We start from the raw sequence: 24827 nt of genomic DNA on the forward strand, positions 1-24827 counted from the left end.
CCGCTGAAGGTGCAGTTCCTTAGGAGAATAGTTAGAAAGGAAGCCCAAATTTCCAATGGTTTACACTCCATCCTGTCTGAAAGTGCTCCCAGTAATCGTTATGGATCAAATATGAAGGAGGTTTCAAGACGCTTATCCTTTTTTTTTTTTTTTTTACGATCGTTTTTTACTCTGTTTAGGGATTGGCGCCTCATTGGGCCTTTTTTCTTCTAATTTTGTTGCCCTTAGCGTGTGTCCCTCCTAAAAAAATGTTACCTTGGATTTCATATCTTTATGGGGTTGTTTATTTTTCCCTTATGTATTTTGTAATTAAGGATGCTTTCTCACCTGACAACCTTCATATTCGCATGGGAAATAATGATTCAAACTGTTCTTCCTCAAGCTACTCACAACAGTCTGTACGGAAGAAAGAGTTACTGTGGAATTTTCTTTTATGCATCAGTGGCTCAGGTTTGGATCATGGCTTCCATTGCTAGTTTATGCGCCTCTTATACACATTTTTCGGAGTTCCGTCAGTGGCGTGCAGTGTCCCAAATACTGCATTAGAATAATTTTATGAGTCGATATCTTGTTTGTCCTAAAATCATAAACACACTCACTATCTACAACAAGGAAACAGAGAAGACTCAGTCATTGCGCTACAAAAATATCACCTAACGCCACCTATGGTTACCAGAGAGCGCTACCTCTACCACCGAGAAACTGCAGTGAGCAAGAATCGAACTGGTAACATTCCACCTGCTAGCTTAACAGTAAACCAGAGAGCCACGCGGTTCCAGTGTACCGAAGAGTAAGTTTATGTGCGTGGTTTTCTTCTCAGTCTCAGCTTCATGGATTCGGGGCTGCTGGTAATCCCACAGTTTAGCAGCGGCGGGCGAGAGGGAGGGAGGGAGGCTGCAGGGCGGGGCGGCGAGGTGAGCGGGGACGCCACACACCTGAGCAGCAGCGAGGTCCGTCCGGGCTTCCTGCGTGGCTGTTATCCCCGCGGCCGCCAGTTACGGGCACTGATTGGCGGGCAACGCTTTGATAGTCCGCTCATGTGATTTGGTGGGACCGTTTTCCACCTTTAGACCGGCGGCCTCCTTTCCTCTTTCCTCCTCCTCTGTTTCACCCACATCCCGTCCTCCTTTCCATGTCTCCCTTTACCTCTCTCTCCTTCATTCTACGTCTTCCTCTTCTGGTTTCATTTTCTTAACCAAGTTCCATCTTTTTCTTCTTCATTGGCATCCTCCTCCTCCTTTCCTTCCTTTTCCCATGTCTTGTCTTCTCTTTTATCTTCCTCTGCTTCACTCACATTCCTGCCCGTTTCTCAGTTATCCACATCTTCCTCTTCTGGTTCCCTTATCCTATACTCCTTATCCTTAATCTTCCTATTTATTTTCATTGCCATCATCGTCCTCCTTTCCTTCCTTTTCCCATCTCTTTTCTTCTCTCATGCTTTCTCCTCATCTCTGTGTCGTCTTCCATTTTCAGTCTTCCCCTCACCTCCATATCCTTCTAGTCCTCATTTTCCTCCTCCTCCTCCTCCTCCTCCTCCTCCTCCTCCTCCTCCTCCTCCTCCTCTTCCAACAGCGTCTCTTAATAAAGCCCTCCGTTGGCTGCGTGTCTGGGTGCCCTTGATTCCCTCCACGTCATCCCTGTCACCGCGTCACGTCCCGCGTCTGATACAGGCTGGATATGTATCTGCTCCATTGTCTTCCCTCCGACGCGCCGCCGCTCCGGAAGCATTTCCATAAATCTCCCAAAGTTTTCAAGGGAGGCGCGTGGCACAGGGGTAATGAAGCGTCGGACTCAGGTGCAGATGGTACTGGTTCGAGCATGGAGTCCCCCCAGCAATGTCTTTCACGTGTTGAACGACTTAAAGGTGCCTCTGTGTTGGCTGGCTGGCCTTCCTACTGCGTGGCTCAGATGCTGGAGACTAAAGGCTGGAGGCTGGGAGGCGTGGGTGTGCTGGCGCTGGACAGAACAGAGCGGTCCCGGGAGTGGGCTTGTGTAGCAAGGCCATAAAACGTATACGAGTCTGTACCCACACCAGAGGCAAGATTGTACATGTGAATAGGGTTGATTCCTGGTGCGATATGGCGCGGATGAGGGCGAGGCGAGTGAGAGGGTCGTATGTAACAACTTTTTTACTCGTTCTCGGGATGCTTCAAGAATGTCATCGAGGCGCAGTGCGTGTTACGGCGCCCTAAAGAGCCTCCATTTTAGCCTGGTAATAACGTGTCTCTCCCCGGGGTGTAGGTGGTGGTGTTAGCAGCATGTTGGGGTGTTGAGGGGAGTGTGGTGGTGGTGGTGATGGTGGTGGGCTGAGATGCGGGAGTGTGATGGTGGTGGTGGTGGGCTGAGGTGCGGGAGTGTGGTGGTGGTGGTGATGGTGGTGGGCTGAGGTGCGGGAGTGTGGTGGTGGTGGTGGTGGGCTGAGGTGCGTGAGTGTGGCAGTGAGTGAGGCAGTGAGAGTGGCAGAGGTGGCCTGATATCTCGCACCCCGCGCGGCCCGCTGGAGCCTGTTGCCGAGCATTGGAAGGCTGCTCACTATTATTCTCGGCGAAAGCTCCTCCGTGTGTCTTGCATTAATGTCTGCCCGAGGCGCGGTGTTGCCGGGGCGATATCCAGCCTCGTCCTAGTCGCGGGGCAGAAAGTTTCCTGCCTGTCGGCGGCAGGTGGCCACAAGTTAAATGCAATCGCCAAGATTAATGATTTTCAGATGATCTGCCATTTGTTTCCGGAACCCATTCGTCGGTCCAGTTTGGGAATTGAATTTGGAAATATGAGGGAAGGAAAAATAGTAAGAACGCGTGCTTCATCATGTACGTCGGTCAGCGATTAGGAAGGATTACAATTTGTAGTGAATAATGGACGCCACTTTAAGCATCAAAAAGTGGGATGTGACGAATGACACGCTTCCGGAAGATAAATCATGGCTGCTCCGCCCGCGCCCGAGAATGAGACGTCACAATCTGCTGAGGGCGGCGTGCCGGGCGTCCCCCGCGCCCCGCCCGTCAAAAAGGGGTGGCGGGCCTGTTACCCAACAATTTCGGGAGCGCGAGGGGCCGGATGGTGTCAGCAGGGAGACACTCCGGCGCGGATCAACACAATATTCCCTCCCGTGACACCGGCGAACAGCTGCATGGAAACTGCTGCGTTCTTTCCAAAATTTTCCCTCATAAGGCGAAGGGGGAGGAGGGACTTCACTCCCAAATCCATGCCGTAAAATGTTCGAGCTGGGAACCGTATTTGAGGTGTCACGGGGTGGAGGAGCCGCGTCATTTTTCACCGGCCGCCTCCCAGCTGGCGGGACCAACGCGTCATTAGAGCGGCGCGCGGGCCACCTAAACTGGAAAACCTTTAAGCCCAGAATTTTGCCAAGTTTTGATGAATTTTCGATCTTAGTTGAAGTGTCGTAAATTGCATCTGGCGCCGGGTCACTCCGGGCTGGCTGTGTTGTGCCGTGTTTTGTTTAATTATCTGTCATGTAAAGGTCCACACGTGCACGCGAACAGGCGAACCGGCAAAATGTGGAGAACTCTTCAAGACGCGCTGAGTGAAAATCCAGCAGAAGTGAAGAATTAGGGAAAGGGAAGATGAGATGAAAAAAAAAAAATTATGTACATTATGTTTTGAGACAAGCCGAAACTCATAAAAAAGGGACGAAAATTTGGAGAGGTTGAAAAATTGGTTTAAAAATTACGGTGTTGAAAAATTATATAGATGTTTGTATCCATTGAAAAATTACTCTAAAGTTTTGCGTTTATTAGGAAATTATTTTGGAATCATATGATATACTGAAAAATAATATAAGAGGATTTACATAGATTGAAAAAAAAAAAAACATATAAAGCTATTTGAATATATTGAACAAACTATATGAAAGAATGGATGCACTGAAAAATACTTAAAAACTCCCTTTGATATTCTTAGATAGATCGAAAAGTAATGTAAGGAGATTCAAATACTTTGAAAAATTATGTATAAAAGTATTTGAATATATTAAACAAACTACATGGAAAAATAATATATGTACTTAAAAATATTTTAAAACAATATGAATAAAGAATTTTGTTTAAAGAGAGACAAATAAACACATCAATGGACAGACAGACATACATACAGACTTACACACAGACGACAGGGAGCAAGGCCACGATAATGATCCATTCAGCCGCGATGAAAGCTGCCAAAGACCAGAATAATCACTGTTCTGTTAGGCCGGCGTGGGTAGGCCTAAAGACTGCCCCCCTCCCCCCGTGGTGCAGAGCCGAGCCTCCACCGCGCCGAGGAAGGATTGATTCATTATGCAAATTTTGATCGACAACGGAAGAGCGCCATTCCTTGCCGCCCTCCGTGATGAATATTGCAGAGCTGGAAGAGAAAAAAAATAAAACCAGACTAAAGTAAATACAAAGTAGATAGGCAGATAATAGATTTACAATGGTATGAACGGGTATGTAGATGATTCAAAGTAGACAACGGAAGAGACGAAAGCAAATAGAGTTGACGGGGTATACAACAGATGCACATTAGGGTATGAAGAGGTTAAATAACTCGTAAACATAGATACTTTACAATTGAGGAGTATTGCAGAGATGGGAGGGAAAACAAAGATCACCAAAAATAGATAGGTATATGATAGATACACAATAGTTACTTACATTAGGGTATAAAAGGGTATAAAAAAACGTGTAAATGTAGATTATTTGAATTACATATAGTTTAGATAGATATACAGCAGATGTACATTGAGTTGTTATTTACAGTGGGGTGAAAAAAAGTTGTCACATATAGATAATTAAAACTAAACAATGCGAGAGAGATATTCAATAAACTCACATTAAATAATTACTTGCGGGATTCTTGTTTTCACTTAACTCTTTCTGAAAACTGAGGTTAACACGGCAAAGCGAAAAACACTTGTGAATGAAGACAATTTAAAGTAGATATAGAAGATAAGTCAAATACACAAGGCAGAATTACTTACATGACATTTCTTACTTTACTTTTCATACGAACTGAAGACATATAAGAAAAAAACCGCTTAATCGATATGAGGAATTAAGTACCCTACAAATTTTCACGAAATTTTACCTGTCTCCTTTTCTCTTTTCTTTCCACTTACCTCTTCTTCGAAATTAAAGGCAGAAGAAATGATACATTAGATAAAAAAAAAATCTGTCATGTTTTCAATCAAGTTTCCACAAAATTATAAAAAAAAAATCTTCCGCTCCGGGGTGATTTGCATTTCTATTGATATTTATTCGCCCAATCAGAGCTGAGATAAAAGACTCCATTTTCAAGACTGGAAAAAAATAAAGAAAAATCGTATTAAAAAAAAAAAAGTTTGAGGGGAGTGAAGGAGAGAGAGGTCAGCGGGTATGATGGGAGGGGAGAGAGAGAGAGAGAGAGAGAGGGTGGGGGGGATAGGAGGCAGAATAAAAAAAAAAAAAAGGAAATAAAAAAATAAGGCTTGAAGAATCGTGAGTGAAGTACTAGAGGGGAAAGAAAAAGATGAGAAGCCGTGAAGGAAAGTGGAATACAGTGAAGTGTGAAAGAAATATAGTAGTGGTGGTGGTGGTGGTGGTGGTGGTGGTGGTAGTAGTAGTAGTAGTGGTAAGGCAACAGTAGAATGCGAAGGAGATAGTGGCGGTTGAGAGAGAGAGAGAGAGAGAGAGAGAGAGAGAGAGAGAGAGAGAGAGAGAGAGAGAGAGAGAGAGAGAGTAAGAAAGGAAAAAGAAATAAAAAAACGAAAAAAAAGGAAAGAAAGAAAGTAAAAATACAAAAAAATAAATAAGGAAGCAAGTAAGAAAACAAGAAAGAAAAACAGGCAGGCAAACAGACAGACAAACAAAAAGAAAGAAAGAAAAGAAAAAAATGAAAGACAAAGCACTGAAGCGTGGATTAAAGCAAGAAGGGAGCGACAAAAACATAAAACGAGATAAAAATTGGACACAATAAAAAGAAAACAAGGAAAGAGGAAAAGAAGGACATAAAAGAAAGAATGTAAAAAAAGTAACTGGAAACAAAGGAACACGGAAGGGAGACAAGGAAGAATATAGAGAAAGAGGAAGAGCCCAAAGAATAAAGCAGGAAATAGGAGGAGGAGGAACAAAGGCGAAATAAAAGTGAGAGAATGAAAATAGGAAGAAGGAAGGAAGAAGAAGGAAAGGGAGACAGGAAGAATATGTAAGGAAAAAGGAAGAGCTTAAAGAAGAGAGTAGGAAATAAGGAAAAAGGAGAAAGACAAAACTGAATTAGCAATGGAAAGGAGGGAGTAAAAGGAGGAAGAAAGAGAGGCAGAAGGAAAAGGAAGAATAGAAGAAAATTAGCAAAGAAGTAGAAGTAGAAGAAAGATTGAGACAAAAAGAGGCATTGTAAAATAAAGAAGTTGAAAGAGAAAGAAAGAATAGGAAGAAAGGGAACACAGGAGAGGAAATAGGATAAGATAAAAAGCAAAATAAAGGGAAGACATAGTGAAGGAAACAAAGCAGAAAATAGAACAAGGAAAAGGATGAAAGCAAGAAGAAAGAGAGATAAGGAAAGTGAAGGAGGGGAGGAGGAGGAAGGTAAAAAGAAGCAGAGAGAAAGAAAGGAAATGGAGGATGAGGAGGAAGGAGGAGGAAGAGGAGAGATGGGATGAGTGGAGAAAAGGAGAAAAACTAAAAGAGAGACAGAGAAAGATAGGAAGAAGGAAAGAGGGGGTGAGAAGGAAGAAGCAGCAAGAAAGAAGAGGAGGAAGAAAAGGAAGAAGAGAGATGAGAGGTGGGAGAGAAGGGCTGAAAGAAAGCAGGAAATGGTGTGAAACAAGAATTGAAAGAGAAGACGAAGAAAAAAAAGGAAAAGATAAGAGGAATGAAAAGATAAAAAGAAAATAAGGGAGGAGAAAGAAAGAAAGGAGGCGAAAGAGAGGTAGAAAGGCTGAAAAGAGTAAGAGGAGGTGGAGGATGAGACGCAAAAAGAAGGAACCCAGAAAGGAGGAAAAGGAAGAAGAGAAAAGAGGAAAGGTAAAGACTGAAAAAAAAATGAAGTATGAAAGGTAGGCAAGAAAGAGGAATGGAGAAAAGGAGAAAGAAGAAAGAAAAGAGGGGAGGGAAGGGTAGTGGAAGAAGGAAGGCAGAAAGGAGAAAAAGAAGAGAAAAGAGGAGGGGAGAAAGACTAGAAAAAAAAATAGCAAATAGTATGAGAGGCAAGAAAATAATAAGAAAAAGAAGGGAGGAAAAGGGAGTGGAAGTGAATGTATAGGGGAGGCAGGCAGGGGGCAGGAGAGCAGGCGGGGAGTTTATGGAGCAGCGGGTTAATTTTCCAGTTGAGAAAGTAATAATTCCGAGTTCTTCAGGGCGGATCGATACTCGCAATAGAAGGAATAATTTTCTGCCTCATTTCTCCGAGGGATGTTGTCGTGGCCCCTTGGACGAGCAGGCGGCGGCGCGGCTTGCCAAAGGGAAAAGAACAGGGCTTAGTGGCTGCAGTTGACAGGACGAGGCAGCGGTGGTATTGGTGGTGGTTGTGGTGGTGGTGGTGGAAGTGGTAATAATGGTGATGATTTTGATGGATGCAGCAATAAAAAATAATAGTGGTGGTGGTAGTGGTGGTTTCAGTAGTAGTAGCAGTAGTAGGATAGTGATAGTCTTGATGATAATTGTGGTGATGGTGATTTTAATGGTTGTAGCAATTTTGATGGTTCTTGTGGTAGTAGTAGTAGTAGTAGTAGTAGTAGTAGTAGTAGTAGTAGGAGGAGGAGGAGTGTGGTGGTTATAACATTAGTGATGATAGCCATGATTGTAAAAGTGATGGTGGTAATATTGAGGAAGATTTTGATAGCAGCAGTAGTAACATTAGTGGTGATGGTGGTGGTGGTGGTGGTGGTGGTGTCGATATAGAAAGAAGAGTTCACTGGGTACCAAGTATATGTATTCTTTCTTTCTTGCACTACGTATCTTTTCACGCCTCGTCCTTTCCTCCTCTCTTTAAGGCCCCTCCTCCCTGCCTCTCTCTCCCTCCCACCCTCCCTCCCTCCCTCCCTCCCAGCAGGAAGGCTAAGGGTTTCCTCCTCGTCTTCCACACATAAACTCTGCCATTTTTCCTCATCTCAAGGTCTTGACTCGGACCTTCTTCAATATCTCTCGTTTTAGTCCCTTAATTCCACGTAAATGGATCTCCTTTTTCTGTTTTAATCTTCACTTCTAAGAGTCCTTCCTTCCTTGGGTCCTTTTTATATTAGGGTTTTTTTTCTTCTAATTTTCTTTTTTTCTTCTTAGCATTAATGGTTTCCCCGGCAAGCAAATTCTCCTCTCATTTCTCCCAGTCTCTCAGTGCCAGACGCCGCGTTAAGTATTTTATTGCATTGGAAATAATTAAATTCTGAAAAAAAAATTCAGCGCCTGAGTTTTCCGTCCGCGTCTCCTCGATGTGTGGCTTTGATCAGCTCATATTTTGGCCCATTAGCTTTAACGATGCCGCCTACTTTCCACCATGGCCCAGTTATATAAACCTTTTAAAAATAGCTGATGACCTTTCTCCTTTACCGGGCTCTTTATTACCTTGCCTCAGGAAGGAAGCATAACCGCGGAGCTTCTGTAGTGACGCGAGGTTCCTGCCTGCCTGCCTGCCTGCCTGCCTGTCTTCTCTTGTGTGCAGTCATTGTTTCTTTTCCTCCTCTCCTTCTCTGCCAGGAAAGACCAATTCACTCTCCCGGCAATCTTTCGTAATTCAATGACAACTATTTTCCTCCTGTCTTAAAGTTTCCTAACGAAGTACTGTATATGAAATTCCTTCTGATGTTTACTTAAGAATTTTAAATGGAGATTTGCAAGAATCTTCATCAGAGCAAGTTGGGTATTAGAGCAACGCGGTAAAAAGCGGAACACCACAACTTTCTCGAGAGTTTGTACTTACTTGGCAACAATTCCCGAACATCCCAAGAATTTCCCCGGCGGAAGTGTAAGACCTTGATTGCGGCATTGCTCCTAAGTGTTTCCACCTTCACGTCGCTCCTGCCCTTCACTCCCTCCCCGCGTCACTCCTGCTTTCGCCTGTATCTCCCTCCTTCTCAGTTACTCCCTTTTTTTCCCTTTTTTCCTTCGTTCCGTCTCTCCCTTCGTCCTTTCATCTAATTTTGCAATCCTTACTGCTTCCTATCCTTTCCTTCGTTCTCCCGTTCCTCCTTTACTTCAATCATTCTACCTGTTTTTGTTTCCTCTCCTCTTTCTCTTCCTTCATCGTTCTTTTCTCCTCCCATGTCCTTCTTCGGCCTTCTTTCTTGTTTTGTATTGCTTCCTCCTATCCTCCCTTTTCTCTGTTCCACCTGTCTTCCCTTCCTCTGTTTCTCTCTTCATTTAATCTTTTGTGTGTCTTCCTCCTTTCCTTCCTTCGCTCGTGTTCTTTCTCTTCATACCGTTTTATCCCCATCCCTATCCTTCTCTCCGTTCTTTCCCTCCCTCCATTCACTCCCTTCCTTCCTTTTCCTTTGTCATTCCTGTCCTTCTTCCTTCCCTCCTGTTTTTGCCTCCCTCACTTCCTCGCTCTCGTCATCCTTCTTTCTCATATCCTGCTCCGCCTCCTACGCCCCCTTCCCTACCTCCCACACTCTTTTCCTCCCACGTTCTCTCTCTCTCTCTCCTGTTCTACCTTCCTTGTTCGTTTTATTTCCCTTTTTCTCCCATCCACCTCATTTATCAGTCTGTTCTTCCATATGTATTTTTGTTTTCCCTTATGTGTTCCTCTTTTTATTCATTTTATGTGTCCGGTTTTCTCTCGTTCCTTCGTTTTCCTTTATTTCATCATCTCTTTCTGTACGTCTCTCCTTTCTCACTCTTTCCCTTTTCGCCCTCTCTTCTTCCATTATCTGTCCATCCACCTCTTTTTTTCTCCCCCTCCATTCACCCTCCTTCCCTCTCCTCCATCACTCCAATCCATTTCCTTCCTTTCATCCCTCCCTTCCCTTCCTCTCCTCCTCCTCTCGTCTCCATCCATCCCTCCACATCCTCTCTCTCTCTCTCTCTCTCTCTCTCTCTCTCTCTCTCTCTCTCTCTCTCTCTCTCTCTCTCTCTCTCTCTCTCTCTCTCTCTCTCTCTCTCTCTCTCTCTCTCTCTCTCTCTCTCTCTCTCTCTCTCTCTCTCTCTCTCTCTCTCTCTCTTCCCAGTACCCACGCTTGTAGTTCAAAGCCGTCGCAAAATAGAACGCAAATGTATTCCCCAGTATTTGCACCAACACAAAAAAGTTGACTTCAGCACTGCGTAGGCGAGAAGGGAAAATCTGCTGTCATTAGAATTTCCTGTGAACTTTTTTTTTTTTTATGTATGTGCGTGTGTGTGTTTCCCAGACTCACAATAGCTCGTGTTCATCAGCTCCCTCAAGCTTCTCATTAATGGTAAAAATATATGGAATATGCAGTTTTTTTTTTTTTTCGTATTGAAATGTGGAGGGGGGTGTTTCCACATTGCTGGGATAACCTGAATTGTTTAAGGAGTCTTTTTTATATATATTTTTATTGTTGTCGTTTGGTATTGTGTGCTTGAATAGGTACCAGGAGGAGTTACTGTGACGTTCAGAGTATTGTGCTTGAGTGTGTTTGTGTGTGTGTGTGTGTGTTTGTGTGTTAAGGGGAGAGGTGAGGGAATGACGGTGGTGTGTGTGTGTGTGTGTGTGTGTGTGTGTGTGTGTGTGTGTGTGTGTGTGTGTGTGTGTGTGTGAGAGATTGGAAGGCAGGCAAATAGAGCGAGTGTTGTGGTGCTAAAACTCATCACAAAAAAGATCCGTTATTTCCAGCGTAAAGTTGTAGTGGACACTTTTGTGGGTTGTCGCGTTTCAATGGTCGTGTTTCTCAGAGATTTCCACGTGTCGAGGATTATCTGTCATTCCTGGCGTGATTGATGCGCAGTAAGATCTATTTTCTTGCACTTAAGGTCACTTGGTCCTCGGCGCCTTATGGATACTGGATGAGGGAACATGATGGATTAACAACAGAATTCCTCCACTTTTTGTTCATTCCATGGCGTCACGTTTAGCGGAAAGTCGCATTCCAGAGACTTTTACGTTAAACTGCTGACTGAGGTTGGGATTTATTTATATTCAGAGGAACGCGTCGCTCCATCACTCTCCAGCACGCAGGTGTTTCCGTGCCGTCGTGCAGATGGAGCTGGTGTCGTGTCGGGGCGGTGGGAGGCGTGGCTGGCTGGTCCGGGTGTCGTCTGCCGGCGGGAGAGTGTCAACACGTCGCGTTCCTCGTGAAAAATGATTGTTGTTATCGAGTGGGTCAGGCTCCGGCCCAGCCTTCCGCCGCCACTCTTTGTTTCGGGACCACACACATCCCTGCCCGCTGCTCGCCGCCCCTCTGCCCGACCACTCGCCAATGGCTGTTTTTGTGTGTGTATGTTTATCATCACACACATAAACCTCGTGTGAGTCCCGTGCCAACCCATTATGTGGTTATTGATTCCCTTGAGCTTAATGGGGGTTCAGGAAATTGCATCCATAATAAATATTGGAAATGATCGAGTTCTATGAGCGATTAAGGGACATTAACCCCCTCCCCCATCGTCCAGTCCCCGGGGCGGCGAGTGACGTTCCTGGAAACACATTTCTTGCCAGGTTTGCAGGCGAGGGCGGAGCGAGGCGCGCCGCCTCTGGGAGTGTGAAGGACTCTGTAAAAATAGCGTGTGACAGGCGGGCTCTGGCTGGGCGTGAGGAGGGTGTGACGTAGCGGATATTACCAGAGGATAACCTCCCACGTGTTCTTGACTTCCTCGTCTGACTCGCGCCGGGAAGGGAAAACATGGGGCCAGCCAGCCACCACTCCATCTCACTGGCTGACCCGAATCCCCGCCTCCTCCTCTTTTTTTTATTTGTTTATGTGCCTCTAATGCTTTACGCGAGGTGAATAATACGCTTGTAATGTTATCACAGGGAGGTGTAAACAATGATAGGCTGACGTGCCGAGAGTGAGGGCGTGCTCGTGCAGGTATTGAGGTCAAGAAGGTGCTTGACGGCCGCCACTCCCTCTTCTCCCTCGCTGCCGTGTTACGAAATTACTCTGAGCCATAAGGACGCGGGGATGAGGGAGTGAATGGCCGGAGCGCGGGGGAAGGAGAGCCGCGGGACGAATATTTTTCTCTTATATATTCAGCTTTTAGCGCGAGTGACGACAACTGCAAGACTCGTCGCTGTTTTCACCCACAGTTTAGCGAACAGTCTGTGCAGGGCGAGGCAGTGACTATTAGGCACAGCACAGCACAGCACAGCTACGCTCCTCCATCAACACTAATAGTTCCCAGGAATAAATGTGTAAGCACCCGAGAGGTTTCTTTCTGCCTCACTCGCAGGGAAAGAGGCGAGAGGCGGGAAGGGAGGGAGGGAGGGCGGCAGGGAGGGACCAAGTACTGAACGAGGCTTTTACAGATTGTGGCCGGGCCTCGGGGACGTGTTACCGAGGGTTATGGCGTATAAAACACCCGCCAGGCGCACCAGGCAAAATGGAACCAGGGACACTATACTTCTTGTCCACTCGATCACAGCCTGACGTGGGAAATGACCAGTCCTGGGGGCGAAAGGTGCCTGCCTCAGGGTCACCCCCAAGGGTTATCGCTCACCACACAACCTCTACTTCACGACGTCCCGGAAAATGGCTCCTTCTTCAGGGCGGGAATCCACATTTTTTTTATGGCTGCAGGGCCTCGCCGGAAAACTGCCACGCTGGTGAAGCGTCGCTGATCCCTGGCTGAGGGGCAGATACACTGAGGCCGCCACGCCGCCGTGCTCTGCCCCCACACCAGTTGTAGCGGTGGTGACAGTGGTCATGGTAGTGGTAATAGTAGTAGTAGTAGTAGTAGTAGTAGTAGTAGTAGTAGTAGTAGTAGTAGTAGCAGCAACAGCAGCAGCAGCAGCAGCAGCAGCAGCAGCAGCAGCAGCAGCAGCAGCAGTGGCAGCAGCAGCAGTATAAACATCAACAACAACAACTACAACAATACGAGCAACAGCAATAGGAGTATTAGTTGTTGATGTTGGTGCTGCTGCTGTAGTAATATTAGTAGTAGTAGTAATAGTAGTAGTAGTAGTAGTAGTAGTAGTAGTAGTAGTAGTAGTAGTAGTGGTAGTAGTAGTAGTGGAGAAAGAAGAGGAAAGAGACGAAGAAGAGGAAGAGCACGGAAAGAAAAGGAGGAAGAGGAGGATGAGAGAGAGAGAGAGAGAGAGAGAGAGAGAGACTGATGTGTACACCTGCAATGGGGCGGCGTGGTGAAGTCCCACCAATCAGGATGTGAAGGTCAGACACGCGGTGCTCATTCAATGAGGGAAGGAGGAAATATTCTGCCCTGAGCGGCACCGATAATGGCGCTCTTCAGCCTCTTGAACCCTGGCACTGGTGAGACGCGTCTTGGGAGGAAAGGAGGCCCTGTGGAGGACACCGCGCCGCCTTGTTCTCGTCCCCATAACCCCACCGTTCACACGCACTCACGCCGCCCAAGTAAGAGAAACCGGTTTCTATGTTGCCTTCTGACTTGTCTTGAGACCTGGCACTGTTGAGGCACGTCTGGGGGGGAGAGGAGGCCCTGTGCAGAACACCGCGCCTGCTGCCTTGTTGTCGTCCCCTTTGGCCTCTCCGTTCACACGCCCTCACGCCGCCCAAGCAAGAAAAGCAGGTCCTTATATTGCCCTCTGATTTGCTTATGCTCCCACGACCCTGTGCCAGATTTCCAAGTTTTGCCGCAGCGAGCAACAGTTTACGAGGAGCAGACGGCGGCAGCAACAGGTCAGGAAGCAGCTAGCCCCTTGCCTCGCCTCGCACGGGACTCCTGCTGCCGGGGAGGAGGCGAGGAGCTTCCTCAACGAGCTGCCTCGCGTGCTGATCGGCTGTGGGGAAAAACACTTTACTGAGATGTTTCTTGGCTCATGCTCGTGAAAGTATTATGTTTATTACATTTATTGAGGCTGAGGGCTTGATCACGAGATAGATTCGTGTTTCCTGAATCGTGCACTAGGAAATATTAGCATTACTGCATTTATTGAAGTAGAGGACTGGCTCAGGAGAAAAATGCAAGTTTTCTACTTTTATATAATCTCGGAGTATTGACATCGGATTCCACTATGTAGGTTTGTTGACTTCTTTATGCCGTCCAGCGATGACTTAACTATCACGACATTCCCCGAAAGTGTCGTCACATTCAGCCCTGGTTTACGGCCGCGTTGTTGTGGTGGGAGAGGCGCGGATCAGCCTGATAGTCGAGTCGTAACTGCGTGCATCAAGGGCGCGAAAACAATGACATTAGCGACATAAACACCAATATAAGCTTTGCATGACTGTTTGCTGTCGTTTTGCAGTCATGACCGATGCTATCCAACCTGCAGTGTCCCATTCACAATAACAAGAGTAGTCATGAGGTATTGTAGTGGGGCGAAACCATATACGTGTTTACTTGAAGTTCATAAGCAGAGACACAGTAAGTATCTAGACAGATTCACCCATGCAGTCTTGAGAAAGCTAAGAGAGGTATTGCAGTGCTAGAAAACCAAATATCTTCCTTCCAACATGTATATTTGAGGCTTATAGCTAGAGACACAGTAGACCTCACAAGGCAGACTCATCCGCGCAGTGTCGAGAAGCCGTAGGTTCATCTCTGTATTCTTGGCGGTCCTGTCGGCGTGGAGAGCGTCTTCCACTCACCTCCTCGTGCTAGGAAGGACGCCACGGGGATCAAGGTAATGCACGTTATATTGGGCGGGGCTCTGACCTGCCTTCCTCTCAGATGATGATGGGGTGGCGTGCGTCCCTCGCCTCGCCCTTCACTCCGCTCTAAGAGGATTTATCTCCTCTTGCGCTGCCGAATTGAGGAAAGGGACCGAGAACCTTGCCATCTCCCGCACACTTGTTCCTCTTAGCGTGTGCACGGAGGAGAAAGCGTGAGGGAGGGTGACTCTGCCTCATCTCAGACCAGCTCACCCTCGCCCCGGGATAGAGGAAGCTCGGCCGCATCCCGCATTCCCTCATGACTCCGGAGAAAGCGTCCATTCCACGACATGAAAGGACTCATTTCTCCTTCGTCTCCACAGCCCAGAAGGAAGTGAGACATTCCTCCCTGTACCTCGCTCACAGGGGAGGACTCTCCTCCTCCTCCTCTTCCTCCTCCTCCTCCTCCTCCTCCTCCTCCTCCTCCTCCTCCTGGCTTCCATTCCTCCTCTTGTGCTCTATTTCTCCTCGTCGTCGTTCTCCTTTACCTTCTCTATCCCTTTTCTTCGTTCTTCCACTTTTTTTTCTTGTTCTGTTTCTCCTCTTAATTGTCATTATCCTCTTCTTTCTTTTCCTCTTTCTTCTTTAGTCACATGCCTTTTCTTCCGTCTCGTTTAATTCTCCTTCACCTCCTCTTTCTTCTCCTCCCTTTTTTCTTTACCCTTTCATTTTTCTTTTATTTTCTTCTTTTTATCCCTTTCTCTTTTTCTTACTTTTTTTCATCATTTTCGTCATTCTTTCTTTTTTCTTCGTTTTATTTTTTTCCCTGCTACTTTTCTTCACTTCTTTCCTTTTCCTCCACCTCCTCCTCCCTAAGTGTCGGAGGCAGGGAGGAGAGTGGGGGAGGGGGAGGGGCGTGCTTCTAGTTAATGCTGGCCACGTCTCTGAGTTCGCAACACCTCCCAGAAAAAATATGATTGTAGCTACAGCATTATTTTTCATTGTGGATCCCGCGTTTGTATGTTGCGGGCGGCGTGAGTCTGAGCTGCGGGGAATCCACGCCATACGTCACTCGTTTTTATTTTTTCCTTCGCCACAAGTGAGGTGCTAGGAATTAATTTTAGTTTATCGCGTGAGAGATCTGGAATAATATAATTGTCAGATTTCACGGGAGATTTTAAGGAGGGGTGAGTTAGTGAATGTGTGTGAGTGTGAGGCGGAGAACAAGATGAGTGTAATTAAGGGAGAAGAACAAGCTGAGTGTGGCTTTGTGGGAAACGAAGAGCAGGCTGAGTGAGGGAGTATGAGAGAACAGGTTGAGTGTTAGGCTGAAAGATGAAAAACAAGCCGAAGAAGAATGTGTAAGAACATGATATAACAGTTTAACCCTTTGATTTGGTACACCTTTCGCAAATTACCAGTCATTTTGAGACATCTTGACTTGTTCTACAGCCACATCCAGTCTCTGAACTGGGAAGAAATTGCAAAATATATTCTCTTTCATCGCTAACCTTCATTTTAGATGCTTATAAAGACTTCATGCATTACTTTTGGTGCTGCTAACTGTTTCGTGTCGCATTGAAAGGGTTAAAATACAGTAGGAGAATGTGGGAAGCTGCAGTAAGTTATCAGGCCTAGACATGACTCCTACTTAAATATATGCAGCACATGACAGTGCCTGTATAGCTGCCAGTGAAAGAAGATCTGGTATGAAATAAGAACTCACGAAGAACTGAGTAAGGAGTGACTGGTGAGGGACGTGGCGATCCTTCAGAATAGCTGGATCTGGGCTGGCGGGCTGCGGGGCTGGGTTCAGGTGTGGGTCGGGACGGGGTAACGAGCGCCGTGATGTATATGTATCCGGTATCGAGCCCTCAAGCGCTTCTCAGGCTCCTGTCTTTAAAATACAGCGGGAGGGGAGCACGGGGGTTGGCGGTGCGGGGGTTATTTTGTTTCTTTGCCGATAAAGGTGATCCTGCGGGTGGACAGGACCAGACTCCCGCGATCTCGATACACGCCAGCCTATTGTCGTGCTCCTCTCGCCAAGTTACCCTGAACAGTGATCACAGGAAGTCTTGTGTACTCTTTTGGCTGGAAGCAGGTAAAGTTTGTGGCTAGAAGTAGGCCTATGTAAGGTAAGATTAAGTTTATTGTTAGTAACTTCCATTCAATTCAGTATAGACCAACCTGTCGTGTTCCCTTCGCCAAGTAACGTTGAACAGCGTTAACAGGAATGTACTTTTTGGGAGGAGCTAGGCAAGGTGAGTTAAAGCAAAGTAAGGTTTTTTGCCAGTAATTTCTAGGTACATTCATTACATAATATTCATAATGCACGTTGGCGTATCTGTCAAGTCGAGACTCCTTTAAGGTTTTGTTCTGCCTATTAACAAGGTAAGACTGGACAAAGAAGTATAAAAGGAGAATAAATAAGATGTAGAAGATAAACATAAAGATAAAGAAAACAGGGATAACAAAAAGGAAATGAAAAGGAAAAAGGCAGTACAGGAAGATAAGAAAAGGAAAGAATGTGAAGACGGTGTAGATAATGAAGAAACATAAGATAATGATAAGTATGTTCATGTACTGAAGAACCCTGTTGTAGGGGGAAGGCCTTACGAAACAATACATACTAAACAATGAAAAAATAAAAAATAACATACAAAAAAAAAAAAAAAAGCATTCATAAACAAATAGATAAAAAAAAATAAATAAACCCCAAATTTCCCCGGGACTTGAAAAAAAAAGACACGACTTAAGAAAGAAAGGAAAAACACAAGACACCCTTATCTTATCACATCCAGAAAACACAAAATCCACACACAGTAATGATTGGAAACACTAAGAACAAGATAACAGGTCTGGGAGAGAAAGGTTGCTTAATAAAATCGAGATAGAGACCAATTCACTGGATGAGGGAGACGAGGCGAGCGTTCAGAGGTGGAGGATAAGGGACGATAAGGGATCAGGGAGGGAGGGGGGAGGAAGAAGGGGATTCGAACCCACCTAATCCTGTGGTTTTACCTGATACAAACTCTGCCAGAATGGACCAAGCCTGCGATTTAAACTGTTTGGTATTCCCTGTATCCTCTATATTCTCTCTCTCTCTCTCTCTCTCTCTCTCTCTCTCTCTCTCTCTCTCTCTCTCTCTCTCTCTCTCTCTCTCTCTCTCTCTCTCTCTCTCTCTCTCCTCTCCTCTCCTCTCCTCTCGAGTAGGTGGAAGGCGGGGAGAGGCAGGGAGAGGGGGAGAGAGGGAGAGGGAGGGGGAGCAAGCAGCAGGAAATTGGGGTGTGGCTCCTGGAGAGATTACGAGGGAAGGAAGAAGAAGAAGAAAGAAGAAGAGGACTTGGCGGAGGAGGAGGAGGAAGGAGGAGGGAAGAGGGGGAAAAATAACTGAAGGGGTCACGGCCGCGGAAGGTCAGAAGAGAGAGAGAGAGAGAGAGAGAGAGAGAGAGAGAGAGAGAGAGAGAGAGAGAGAGAGAGAGAGAGAGAGAGAGAGGGAGAAAGAGAGAGGGAGAGGGTCTTTGGTGACGGTCTTAGAATATTCATCAGAGAGAAGGACTTGTTTGCGCGAAAATGTAATGTACCGCCTCGTTTCCCGGCAAGATTAGGCGAGTTTTCATGCCTTTTATGATGCTTTGCTGTGATGCTGCTGTGACTGAGGGAGAGACTGAGGGGGAGAGAGAGAGAGAGAGAGAGAGAGAGAGAGAGAGAGAGAGAGAGAGAGAGAGAGAGAGAGAGAGAGAGAGAGAGTCATCTGGTGTCCGGGATGCTTAAGTGCAGTGGTGTCTGTGTAGGATGGTGCTCTCTCTCTCTCTCTCTCTCTCTCTCTCTCTCTCTCTCTCTCTCTCTCTCTCTCTCTCTCTCTCTCTCTCTCTCTCTCTCTCTCTCTCTCTCTCTCCCTTTCTGTATGTGTGTGTGTGTGTGTGTGTGTGTGTGTGTGTGTGTGTGTGTGTGTGTGTGAGAGAGAGAGAGAGAGAGAGAGAGAGAGAGAGAGAGAGAGAGAGAGAGAGAGAGAGAGAGAGAGAGAGAGAGAGAGAGAGAGAGAGAGAGAGAGAGAGAGAGAGATTGATTCAGTCGTTGTCTATTGCAAGTTCACGTTTTAAGGAATGTGTGTGTGTGTGTGTGTGTGTGTGTGTGTGTGTGTGTGTGTGTGTGTGTGTGTGTGTGTGTGTGTGTGTGTGTGTGTGTGTGTGTTCACCAGTAATGTCACGTCCCCAGTGGTGGCGTGGCAGTGTCTCGCTGACTCTCCCCGCGCACCCTGGCACTCACGGCACGGTGAATAAGTCAGCAAGGTTTAACGTATAGAGGAAACTGAGTAACGTCCACTTACTCCCAATGCACCGCTGCACTTTTTGCTAAACACTCCCATTCTTGCGAGCGTTAGGGAGGAAATAATTAAATCCACGCTCGTAAAAAAAGAATAATGTTGTTGTTTACGTTTATATTCAATTTCATTTTCATTTGGAGATCTTATGACGGACACAAATCAGAGCAATGGAGAAGTAATGCAGAGGTTATCAAGGCAATAATTTCCGTGATAGAGACGTGTTTTAATCCCCGCGCTGCTGAATAATGCATGGGAAAAATGAAGCGATGTCGTGAGGGAGGAGAAGAGAGCAGCGGTTGGAGAGGTGGAGGGGAGAGGTGTGTCTGGCAGGGGCGTCCAGGAGGGGTGTCTGGGGCGAGCTCTCTCTCCCCACTAACTACATCACCACTCCCCTAACTCAATACATGTAATTACTGAATTATGTAGGGAGGGGACTCGCGGGTTCATCGGGAGATTTAAAGGAACCTTCATCATGTAGATCCTTCATAGTTTCCTCATTTGAAGTGTTCGTGTGTGTGTGTGTGTGTGTGTGTGTCTGCGAGAGAGAGAAAGGACCATATTTTGAAGCACTTCTGCATCGCACCTCCACTACTTTCAAAAGGCTCTAATTGAAACTACATGGGTTTTTAAAGGTGTTTGTACGGTTCTAGTGACAAATTAACAAGCCTTCTTTATCATCAAACGGAGAAACAACCTCGAAAACCCGTTACTCATCTCTGTGGTCTTCGAAAATAACCGTAGTGAGAAAGCAAAGCATTTCTGATTACAAGAGAAAAGGTACTGGCGAACAAGAAGCAGAGGCGGAAGAGGCAGAAGCAGAAGTGAAAGGTTTGCTGGAGCTACGCAATAAATACGCATAAAGAAATACTTGAGCGAGCTGCGAGTCCTTGTCGGAGAGAGATCGAAGGCGCGTCTCGGGCTGATCTGAGGAGAACAGGAGAGGCAGCCGAGCGAGAGAGTCCCGGCTGTTGAGATTGCACCGGTCGCTTTGTTCGCTGCTTGCCGAGAGCGTATTGAGGCTCCTGTCCGCGTGTGTCAGTCTCTTTTTGTCCCGCGCCCCCGCCCGCCCCCTGCCGCGTCCTCCTCCGTTACCGCCCCCAGGGAAGCAACTCTGAACAGCCTGACAGGTGAAGACTTTTGTTGCCGCCTCCTGCATCTCACTACCGCCGCCAGTGTCCACCACACCACCGCCACTACTGTCATCTCTCTACCACGCCATTTCCTCCCACCACTCTACTGTTGTCAACCCCTGAACCACCACTCCGCTGCCTCCTATATTATTCCTAGCCACCGCACTGCCACCTCTCCACCACATTACCACTACCTACCACAGAGTCATTACTCACCACAAACACGAGCTACCACACTACCACCTGTACCACACGCTACCACAGCACATTCTCCCGCCACAGCACTTCTATGCCTCACACCACCAACGAGAACCACCAGTCACACACCACCGCCACCTCCACACCACCCACACTGCTGTCAGTCTGCTCCCCACACAGCTGCCGCCAAGCCCAAGCATATTTTTACCACGCCCTTTGCACTTCACTTGACTTCCCCACCACCACCACCACCACCACCACCACCACCATCACTACCACCACTGCCACACTCAGCCGTTCACCATTCCGAGCACTTTTGGAGCCGCGTCCTCAGCATCCGCCATAACCCGGCCGTGCCACTCCTCCACGCCTGTGTGCCTCTCAGTGGCGGGCGGGAGTGACTCGGGGCGGGGAGGAGTGGTCGTGGCGGCACAATTTGCCCTCACTATTTGTCACGGGGCGAGAAGAACCCGGGGAAACCACTTATGGCCGAGGGTGTTAAAATAACGCGCCAAGTTTGCTTGTTTAAGAACTTTGAGAGGCGGTGGTGGTGCTTTTCTTCTCGGGGGCGAGTTTGATGTGACTTTAAAAGCGGACCAATTGTTCGGTTGTGCTTGAGAGGCAGGCGGAGGTGTTGGTAGGCCGGCAGGATCTTAGATTTTGTGTGAGGAAGGACCCTAGAGAAGCAGAAGCGAGAGGGTGAGGACGGGAGAGGAGAGGAGGGCAGGCCTTGGGTTACGAGAGGGATGAAGGAAAGTTGGTTATATGAGGGCGGCGGTGCAGGCGCGGGGCGAGGAGGGGGCAGGGAGAGGTAATAGGAGCACTCGGGTTCCAGATGGCTGGGAGGGGCGGGGTGACGCACTTAGGACCTGCCTGCCGCCCCAGCGAGTGTGTCCTGACGCGGCAGTGACTTAAGCTGTAGGATCAGGCGAGGGCAGCTCATGCACTCCGCCTCCAGCGCCTGGCCAGCACACCGCCGCGCCACACGCCAGAGAAGCACACGTGGATTACACAGCGATGTACATTTTTTTGGGGAGACGAAATCTGTGAAACTGACGAGGACACTTTTTCTCTCTCTCTATTTTAAAGTTAAAAAAAATGTTGGTCATTTATCTGGTGAGTGACAAATGCAGGAAGAAAATCATTCATATACGAGTATATATATATATATATATATATATATATATATATATATATATATATATATATATATATATATATATATATATATATATATATATATATATATATATATATATATATATATATATATATATATATATATATATATATATATATATATATATATATATATATTTTTTTTTTTTTTTTTTTTTTTTTTTTTATTCGGAACTTATATTTTTATTTATTTATTTATTTATTTATTTATTGTTTTTGTGACTCACTATATAGCATAAAATATTTTAGTAACCTTTTTTTTTTTGGCATCATTTTCCTAAAGTAACAAAACTAATATATTTTATGCATAATTTCCTAACATATAATCTTTACTTGTGTTTTCTCCTGTTATCATCACAAATATTACTCCTGCCACCGTGTCTCTTCCCTTACACTCGCCTCTCCACCGTTGCATCACGATCACACTCATCTACGCCCGTACTACATTGCCTGTGACGCTGCACTGCACTTATTAATCAGGCAGTGAGTGCGTCTCATAACACTCCTCCCCTTCACTCACCCATCCTGTCCCTTCCATCGGGCAGCCACGTGCTTCTCTCCCTTCCCTGCCATTCCCTTCCTTCCACCTACCACCACTACTCTCTCTCTCTCTCTCTCTCTCTCTCTCTCTCTCTCTCTCTCTCTCTCTCTCTCTCTCTCTCTCTCTCTCTCTCTCTCTCTCTCTGTATGCTAAGTGTGCCCGTGTTTCACTTGATATTTCTTCACATTACTCTCTCTCCCCTTACAAATTACAGCGTTGACACAGGCTAAAGATTCTCAGCTCCTCCCTCTTCCTTCATTCTTTCCTTCCTTCCTTCCTTCCTTCCTTCCTTCTTTCTTTCTTTCCTTCCTTCCACCCTTCCTTCCTTCCCTATTCCTTTGTCAGTGTCCTGTGTCTCCCTGCCTGGCTTTCTGGCCCTCTGTCTGGCTGGCTGACTGACTATCTGATTGGTTGGCTATCTGACTGGATGTTTGTCTGTGTGTCTGTCTATATGACTGTCTGTCTGTAGGGTCGGTCACACACACACACACACACACACACACACACACACACACACACACACACACACACACACACACACACACACACAGAGAGAGAGAGAGAGAGAGAGAGAGAGAGAGAGAGAGAGAGAGAGAGAGAGAGAGAGAGACAGGGAGCTGAATATTTACTTCGTACATTTATTTAATGATCATAAATCCTGGCCATTTTTACTCCCACGTTATCTTCTCAGGCTGTTTATTCGTTGCCCTCGTCCTGGTGAAACGGGGAGAGAAATAAGAGGAGTAGGAGGGAGAGAGAGAAAGAGAGAGAAATGACATGAAGGAGGGGAAAGTAGAACGAAGTGGAGAAGGAAGAAGAGGAGGAGGAGGAGGAGGAGAGGGACCAGGAGGAAGGTCGCTGGAGTAAAGGAGGGAAGTAACTTGAAGGCAGATAGAGCTCTCTGAAGACACGCCTGCTGCAAGTTTAGGAACTGGTTGAAAGATGTGCCTCTGTGTGTGTGTGTGTGTGTGTGTGTGTGTGTGTGTGTGTGTGTGTGTGTGTGTGTGTGTGTGTGTGTGTGAATCATTTATACGTTATTATTGTGGGTTTCAGTGTTTTGCTTACGTCATATTGTTATGAATTTCTCTTGTTCTCAATTATGGGAACAAGAATCTGTGTGTGTGTGTAGAGAGAGAGAGAGAGAGAGAGAGAGAGAGAGAGAGAGAGAGAGTGAGACTGTCTGCAAGAAATAGATATTACTTCACCATAACTTGGCGTAAATAAGGCTGTTTTCTATTGTCTTCATGTGTTTTAATTCCAGTACATAGCTTGCATTAGATTTCCAGTGAACTCCAAGCATTGAAAAGTGTGCACAGGATTCAGACTTGCTACTGTAGGTGGTGAATGAAGGGGATGTTCTCAGGAGATGTAAGACTCAGAAAACCAAAGCACCTTGGGTACGGCCTTGCTCAAAAAAGTAATTACAGCAGAAGCAGATATTAGTACCCTAACGTAATCTAAAATAATGGCTCAGGAAGAAAAGAATATCATAATTTTCATGATAAACTATATTCAAGTGCTTCAGATTAATTCCAGGAAGTGTCTGTGGTAGCATAAGAAAATATACCTTCATTTTCGAGGGATACTATTATGTAAAATTATTAAGTGTATCAAGATAAATAATAGTAATTGTATGAGGTAGAGTAAACTATATAATATTTTTTTTTTCTGGAAGCAAAGTAAAGTATGTAAGATTAATGTGCAGTAAGAACACAAGAGCATGAAGGAAGATACAAGACATTGGCACGCTCATACGCGGCTGTCCCTGTGTAAAACATGAATACCTATGTCCATCTATCATCCCTTTCCATAAATTTATCTTCTATTAAAGTTCATATTGACTCGGCACCAGCTACCTGATTACTTAGTCTGCTCCATTAGTTTTACGTTAATTTTGCTCTGAGAACCAATATTCTTCATATCTCCCTTATTAAATTGAACACTATCAAGCTTTAGTCTTTTACTTATCTTCAATACTGACTAATAATTTTATATACATCACCCTTGTTATATCCTTATGACGCTGAAAGACTTCTATCCTATCTATCAGTATGTTTGAGGTATTTTCTATGCCAGTCTTGACCGTGACTCGTTGAAAAAGTAAAGGGGATGGAAAACAATTACTATGTTCCCTTAAGGAGAGTGCAATGGTGGAGGCAGTGAAGACAGGCTGGAAAGATGAAGGTGATAAGAGAGGGGATGGCACTAGTGATGGGAAAGGTGTTCGGGTTTGTAGGAGAGGTGAAGGTGATGACAGTGAGAAAATGGAGTGGTGGTGATGATAAAGGAGAGGAAATATCATGTGGCTGTGGAGGAAGAGAGGAAAAAGAGAAGGACGACGAAGAGGCAGAAGAAAAAAGGAGGGAAAGAGGACTGAGAGAAAGAAGAGACATGGTGAGTGTATGGGATAAAAAGTTTGAGAGAAGAGAAGAAGAAAGAAACAACAACAACAACAACAACAACAAAATGATAATAATAATAATAATAAGAAGAAGAAGAAGAAGAAAAAAAAGAAAAAAAGGAGTAAGAAAGAAAAAAGTAAAGACGAAAAGAAGTAGAAGAGGAACAGGAAGCGCAGGAGAGAAAAGAGGAGGAGGAGGAGGAGGAGGAGGAGAGGAGGAGGCCCCAGAGAGCAGCAGTCGCCACCACTCCGGCAGTCGAGTTGTCGATTCATATTTTTGTCAGAGAAATATGGAGAACAGGTCGACTCAGGAGCGAGAATTTTACTGGGTGTGCACGCTGCATGTTACCGCCTTCCTCTTTCCTCTTTCCTCTTTCCTCTGATTTTCCACGTCACCGAAG

The sequence above is a fragment of the Scylla paramamosain genome, chromosome 31 (genome assembly GCF_035594125.1).
Source record: "Scylla paramamosain isolate STU-SP2022 chromosome 31, ASM3559412v1, whole genome shotgun sequence".
Classification (NCBI taxonomy): domain Eukaryota; kingdom Metazoa; phylum Arthropoda; class Malacostraca; order Decapoda; family Portunidae; genus Scylla; species Scylla paramamosain.